Genomic DNA, 6,889 nt, shown 5'->3' on the forward strand with positions numbered 1-6,889 from the left:
TTAAGTGTGTTTTTTTTTTTTTTTTTTTTTTTTTTTTTTTTTTCTTGTACCAGGAATTGAACTCAGGACCTTGTACTTGTGAGGCAGGCATCGTGCCACTGAGCTAAATCCCTGGCCTTAGATGTCTCTTGAATAGAATCACACTGCAGACACGTAGTTGGGTCTGACAATCTGTCTTCAGTGGGTGCAGACCACGGTGCTGAAGGTGAATACTGGTGTGACTGGTGCAATTCCCACTGCTTTTTGTTACAGTTGCTATTAAGCTTTTTTATCTTCAACCCTTTCTGACATTTGGGGTTCTAAAGTGAACACTTTATGATGCCATTTTTCTCCTTAGCATGTCAATTATTCTTGTACTTTAAACTTTTACTGCTTGCCCTAGAGTTTTTGATACTTATAATTAATCCGTCTGTCTTGACATAACACTGTACCCACTTCACATGTAATTCAAGTGCCTCACAGTAAAATAACTCTTAATTCTTCCCTCCTCTCTCTCGTATCACTGCTGCCATTCAGCAAATGTATGCCTTAGTCATCATTTTCCCTCAGTTCTTTGAATGTAACTGAATGCAATTCCTTGTCTGGTGAGTAACACATCTGGGTCACTTACAAGCAGTTTCTGTTGCCTTATCCCCCTGCAATGGGTCAGGCTTTCCTGTTTCTTTGTGTCTTACAAGATTTTGTTGGAACCTCAACATTTCCATTAATATATTGCAGCAACTCTGGGAACTGAACCTGATTGTTAAGGAAGTGGGCTTGTTCTCTGCTGTTTGAAAAAACAGATAGAGGTTTGTACCGACTTCCCACGAGGAACGTAATCATTAGATACTGCAAACATGTACTAATAAAAAATTTAAAATAAAAATATGCACGTTTTCCTTATTAGAAAAAAGACCAGGTAGAAATGACCCCACCCCCACCCCCACCACATGGCTCCCGGACTGACACCCAACCACACACAGCCAGCATGGGTGAAGCGGTCTCAGCAGACCCCATGTCGTCTCTTCTCTTAACATGCTTAGCTGTTGCCTATTTGTCCTTCTTACTGTTGTACAGACTACTGTAAAATCCAGCCTGTCTGGGCTCCTGGAGGACAGCTCTTGGGGTCAGTGTCTGAGACCTGTCCTAATCCCCAGGCATCCCTCTTGGCTGTGCCTCCTCCGAACTCCTGCAGAAAACCTGTCAGCCTACAGCAATCTAATCTGTACCCCAGGGCACCTGCTAGTCCCCACACTTCCTTACATGCCCGCTGTTCGGGGTGACCTCAGGCAGGAACTGCTCTAGACACTGTTACCTAGGAAGTCAGTTCCCTCGGGGGACATTTTTATGTTGTGCTTCTGCTCCCAGGAGAAGCCTCTGGGGCCCTGCTCTGGAGCTGGTGGCAGGGTGACAGCGCTGCTGTGGGTGCTGGAGGTTGGTACACCTGTTTTGGACTGGCCTCTCAGTATAAGCCCTCCACCCAGTAAGCCCAGGCAGGGGTGCCTGGGGCCCTAGTGCTCTCGGCAGTGACCACAAGGCAGAGCCTGGGAGCAAGGAGCAAGGAGGCTGGTAGAAGGGAGCAAGTCTGGGTTCAGGCAACACAAGCTCAAGGTTTAGTGTATCTTCTTGGATGTTTCTTTGCCTGCTTGTACAGCCTCAGGATCCTTTCTTTTCATTTATTACTACGTTTCCAGTACGTGTTAATAACATTCATCGTGAGGAATTGTCACACGTACATAACACATCGTTTAGACACTTTAAGTGGTGTGTGTGTGTGGGATGTTTAAAATAATTTTCACTAAGGGATGGATTGCCAGACCTCCTGATGCCACCATGCTGGAAGCACAGTCCCCTTTCAAATTATGAGAAATAAGCCAGAAGTGGGGGCACACACCAGTAATCCCAGCACGCAGGAGGCCGAGGCAGAAGGATCACAGTGAGTTCGAGGCCAGCCTGAACGACACAGGGAGACTGTCTCAAAAACACCAAATCTAAATAAATGACACTGGCTGCCTTTGCCAATCTTGTTTCTATGACCAACCCCGTATTTTCCTGTCACCCACGTCCGTGAGACTGCATAGAAAAGCTTCCCGCCACACACACGCCCCACCCTTTCACACTGGCCTGTCATCCTGGGGTCACCTACATGCAGGCCGCCCGGAGTCCTGTTCTTCCAGCCCAGTGTCTGCAGCACAAAGGGGCCCACCTCAGCCCGAAGGTCTGAGATCACCCAGCTGCCTTTCTTTCCTTATCACGAGTAGCACTGAGTTATCTTCTAGTTCTTTCATTTCTTGATGAATACAGACCCTGAGGATGCGATCACACTTTGGTTCCCAGCCACGACTGAGGTTTCGAACTCTGCTTCCGCCGGGGTCAGGTTTGGGGAGCAACGTCTGTTCTTGTTCTCGCACAGCGTCACCTTGCAGCGCTCGCCTGCCTTCTTGCGTCCTGCTCCTCCTCCTCCGGGCTCCATGGTCTCAGGGTTCTCCGGCCGTTCTTTGGGCACATCCTGTTCCTTCAACACCTTCTATCCTCTTCTGAACCGCTCACTCCTGTGCTCGCTTGGGATCTAAAGACGTGCCGTGAGCCACGTGGAGTGAGGTCTGTTCCACAGGTTTTCTCCTTCCCCTGTTGAGGGCCCATCCTACCCTGGTTCCAGCAGCACAGTACCAGCCTCGAGGACCGAATCCAGGTAGTCCTGTCTCTCCCCTTCCAGGTCCTTTGACCGGGTGACACCCAGGAGCCCCGCACTCTCGAGGCTGTGGCACCCTCGGGGACACTGAGCACCTGTCCCTGTCCTCCATCAGAAGGCATGAAGGTGTACTCTCGTACCCTGACCCCCCAGGACCGCAGAGCAGTTGCCCATCTCTACCTGGAACGTCTCCCTGGCAGGGAGCCAGCAGGCAGGGTCACAGAATGGAGTTACTCATTCCTGAGCACCACCCTTGCACTGCTGCCTGAGGAAGACTTGGCAAAGAACGAGGGCAAAGCAGACAGCTGGCACTTTGGTTGTGCTGGGGACACATTTCCTTCTTGCTCAGGCTAGTTGGAGCTTGAATTTTTTTTTGTACGAGGAATCGAACTCAGGCCCTTATGCTTGTGAGGCAGGTGCCGGAATCACTGAGCTAAATCGCTGGCCTTGAGCTTGATTTTTATCCTGTGCCCCAGACAGAAATCTCATCAATCACGAGAAACCACTGCTGAGTGGTCTTTAATACAGAGAGCTTACCTTAGCTCAGCCTATCTCATTCAAAATAGGAAAGTGCAAGCTCTGACCCTGCACTGCTTGTGACACCGATGTCCCACCAGAATACAGTCCTCGGGGCCAGTGACTAAATTTAGTTTTGACGCTGCTCTACTTCTAGAGCCTGTCATGGTGCCCAGGAAAGTCCTTACAACCTGAGCTGAACCAGGGAGAGACCGGGGCATGAAGATGAGGAGTGCCCATCTGCCACAGCAGAGATGGAGCCCCAGTCAGTCACAGGATCTGCTTCTCCTCCAGAGGGAAGTGCGGTCGGTCCTGCGCTGAGCATGCTGTCTAACCCCGCCCCGTGTTCAGCAGAACCTTGGATACAAACCAAATGCTCCATCTTTCCAGCAGACAACCCTGCCAACCCTCGCTGGCTGGGTCGACTCGGCCAAAGAATTCAGGGGATTTAGGCCTGACTCCTGCTTGAAAAGAGGAGTCTGCCCTTCTCAGCTGTTTTGTTTGCCTGCCTAAGTGTGTGGCAGTTCTCTTGCTTATCAAAAAAGTGTATCTCACTAGTTTCCCAGCAGATATGGAGGACTTTTAAACTTTTAAATGTCCAAGTCTCCAGAGAACACTGTCATGAGGAATGGTTATATTGACATTCACAGGTCTTCAGAAAAAAAATAATTTGTTTGGTTGTTTTAAAATGTGCAGTAGGTTTATTTAAAAGACAGGAACAGAACACCTTTATATTCATACCTTTATTTGAACAATTCTCTATAACAGCAGGAAAAAACAGCATTAGTGACAAACATACTAAGCACCACATTCAACAACTACACATTTAGATCCTAAGTGTCGTTCGGATGTTGTTTTGGTTTTTATTTAGCACAAGTGGTATCTAGTGGAAACCCGCGCTTCTGTGAGATGAGGTGAATTACTAACACAGAACTGGAGTGCAGTGGCCTTGCCTTCACCCCTGCATGGCTCTTCTACTTCAGAGCTTCCCAGATCCGTCAGCAGACCACAGAGTTCTTTCTCCACATCCAAGGAGGAAAAATATTGGAAAAACTGCAATGTTGTTTCATTACAGCTAAAAGGTATATCCATTTCATAGTAAATTAATAAATAAGGTTAACAATTAAATACAATATGTTAAATGTCATAAGCTAATTTCTGTGCAACAGAGCAGTTTAAATTTTCCAAGAACTCAAAAAAGTCAATGTTACCCCAGGGCCTTACTAAAACATGTAACTAGAAATCATAAATTACAACATATATGTCCACATTTAAAAGAAAACTTACCATTTAAAAAAAAATAATGGCTCAATTGATTAGAGAGGTTGAAATTTTCTAACACAGTAACAACAAGGTGTCTGAAACTACCGACTCTGGGAAACACGAGCTGTACTGACCTACCAAGCACTGCGGACCAGCACATACCAGTTTCGACTTAAACATCTTTCAGACATTTCAAGTAATATTATGATACTAAAAAGTTAGGCATTTTCAGACATGTTATGAATTTAATAATACCCATTAAGTTAAACTAACATTTATAGCTAGACCGAATTACAAAATAAAAAATGTATAAAATGCTTTTTGATAGATTATTTTACATTGTATTTTTCAGTTCTTGCTCTACTGACTACTCTACTGAATTCCAGGGTAATTTGTTCAATTTGAATTTGTTCAATTCAAGGTAATACAATGGACTACAACTTACAGCACTACTGTTTCTTCTCTTTTACAGTATAACGACCTTTACAAACGGTTTCAAAAGAATACCTACAAGAAGTTTTAAGGTCGTACCTTTTGTCTTTAAAGAAAGGGTTAGTGGGAAGCAAGGCATTCAAGGCTGGCGGAGACAGACTCAGCCCTGCTTCCCACAGCCTCACTAACCGGCACTTCACTGGCTGCCCCCGGGCCCGAGTCCCAGTTTAGAAAGGACAGGAAAGAGCAGGGGAAAGCAGCAGGAAGAGGAAAGGGACGAGTGGCCAGCGCTGCTCCCCACACCTCAAGGGACAGGGCGAACACGCCGACCCAGGCACCATGGCTGACAGGGACCGTTCCAGTGGGGCCGTAAGGCAGCTCTGAAAGGGAAAGGAGCCGGGGGAGCAGCCTCACAGCAGGCCTGAGAACAACCAGAAGTGCACTTGTCCTAAACAGAGGCCACGGCAACACACAAGCCCCCGACATGCCACGCACACCCTGACTCCCGGAACCATGCATGCTACATGTGTGTGCCCATGCACGTCGGCACACCCACGCTCGAGGCCATGCTCACTGGCCTCACCCACGTCCACATGCGTGTGGCCTGTCCACGCCTGCCCAGAGGTGTCTGACCCGGAGGGTGCCCTGCAGCTTCCGTCATCCCGCCTATGCAAGAAGTCTGGGCTTCTGGGACAGACGACTACACGATCACCTGGGCCAGCCCATCACAACTACAATCTGACAAAGACCAGGGGCACCTCCTGCCAGCTCGGGCGCCACTGCACCAGGAAGAAAGCATGCACAGGACAGGAGTCCAGGTGCCCCCACTGATCCCTCTCTCAGGTGGTCTACAGTGTGAGGTGGGGGCTGTAGTACTAGGGAAGACCTAGGAAAGCGCGCCTATCCTCATGGCCACCAGATGGCGCTGGCACTGCTTCCTGCTTTACTCTAAGCGGTTACTGGACCCAGAGACTGGGCCTGTACCTCCAGACATCCTCTGTGGGCTGGCAACTCTGTGAGTGTGTGTGTGTGGGGGGAGATGCTGTGTGAGGACCCCTCAGGATTGCTGCAGGTCCCATTTTCCTAGGGATACCCCCAAAGCAGTTCCTTACTACTCTCACTGCACTAGAACTCCAGCCCATGTCCCCTGGCCTCCTCCACTGCGGGGTGGGGCGGCCGCTGCTCCATCTGGACTACATACACAGCGTGTTCACTGAGACAAGGAGTGACAAAGCCATTACCCAAAAAAACACAGATCTCCAAGCTGTGCCTGAAGACGGCAGCATCAGGGAGTGGGGGAGTTCCACACTGGGGAAGACCGTGAGGTTCCACGTCCTGGACTGTGTCCGTCCCGCGTCTTTCCCCAGCTACAGTGGCTCCATGCAGAGGGTGATGGCACCGCCTTCTCCCTGCCTGGCGAGGTGTACATGGAGCCTGCGCTGTGGGCAGTGGGGTGGGGACATTGGGTGGGGAGACAGAGATCTCTCGTGGCTTTCAGGTGGCTCAGTGTGAAGGGCCTGTGTTCACAGTATCACCTGGGCCCCAGTATCGCGGGAGGAAATCTTCCTTTGAATTCCCGTGCGTGTCAGAGAAGACTAAGCACTCGCGTTAAAGACGGTGTTACTGAGAAGCGAGAGCAGTGAGCACGTGTGCAAAGACGGCTGGAAGGAAAGGCACCAGCGGGCCCGGGGGACCCTTAGAGACCTGCCGCCTTCTGCCAGGTGGGCTGTGTGCTGAGGCCGGAAGGGGGAGCATGCAGGGGAGCATTAAGCTTCAGCCTGGCCAGAGGACACCCACAATGCCTTAGCACGGGGAACAGTCACTGCACAGGTCCCAGGGTTCCAGGGTAGCGGGTATCTCGCCATCACTGGACATTTTCAGGCAACCCAGAGAAGCTAACTTTGATCCCTACGTGGGGTTCAAGGGAGGCCTCAGGGAGGTCACAGCCCCAGGACAGCAGAAATGCCGGGCCACCTCCCCAGAACAGGAGAAATAGCGGGGGGGGGG

This window comes from Fukomys damarensis, unplaced genomic scaffold, assembly GCF_012274545.1.
Source record: "Fukomys damarensis isolate Sample0158 unplaced genomic scaffold, DMR_v1.0_HiC HiC_scaffold_17, whole genome shotgun sequence".
Classification (NCBI taxonomy): domain Eukaryota; kingdom Metazoa; phylum Chordata; class Mammalia; order Rodentia; family Bathyergidae; genus Fukomys; species Fukomys damarensis.